The 721-nt window shown below is 48.0% G+C and overlaps 1 non-coding gene across 1 annotated transcript; it reads left to right on the top strand.

Annotated features, from left to right (window-relative positions):
- Positions 1-649: 649 nt before the first annotated feature.
- TRNAG-UCC (transfer RNA glycine (anticodon UCC)) lies at positions 650-721 on the top strand. Its single transcript has one exon. It is a non-coding gene; the product is annotated as a tRNA-Gly (tRNA).

The following is a 721-nucleotide window of genomic DNA, read 5'->3' as shown; positions in this document are numbered from 1 at the left end:
AATGCAACAAGCTACCTAGCTTGTTCTCCGCAAAATAACATGCCGACTCTGGAATGATTGAAGTGCAACTGGCAATCCTAAGTTATGAACAGTTCACTCAGAGGCAGCATCTTCGGTCAGTTGTCTTCTCGGCACCAGTATTTCGAAACGTTTCCGATTATTAATGCTTCTCACATTCAGTTGCATTTAGATCTTATATTTTTTTCAAAATCTCAAATTACCGGCACCATAATATAATGATCGTTTTGCAATTTTCTGCTTTTTCTCTTCGGCTTTGGGTCGATGCACCGCATTTCACTGTTATCTGTCGGTTACGTTCTTCGGCGCACAGATTGGTGAGTGCAATCAAATCTAGTAAGCGTAATACTAATTTTTTAGAGCACACTTATCTGCGGTAGAACTTCTCAACAGAACTAGCGCTAATGCCTAGCAACATGGTCTCATCCCGTGCGTCGGCGAATTTAAGCTCGTGCGGTGCCACATTGAGCATTGTTAGACGCTCAGACAGCTGGCTCAAGTTCCGCCCGAAGAGTACGAACTGGACAACTGGCAGAGCCGGTTTCCACTCGCGGGGCCAGTGACCTACTTCCCACTACACAGCTGCCTTGGGATCCGGCAACAGGCGCCGGGAATAACACCGGGACAGCCGGCGTCGGTGGTATAGTGGTTAGCATAGCTGCCTTCCAAGCAGTTGACCCGGGTTCGATTCCCGGCCGATGCA

The sequence above is a fragment of the Amblyomma americanum genome, chromosome 9, assembly GCF_052857255.1.
Source record: "Amblyomma americanum isolate KBUSLIRL-KWMA chromosome 9, ASM5285725v1, whole genome shotgun sequence".
In the NCBI taxonomy this organism is placed as follows: domain Eukaryota; kingdom Metazoa; phylum Arthropoda; class Arachnida; order Ixodida; family Ixodidae; genus Amblyomma; species Amblyomma americanum.
This window is presented reverse-complemented; position numbering and strand designations above follow the sequence as displayed.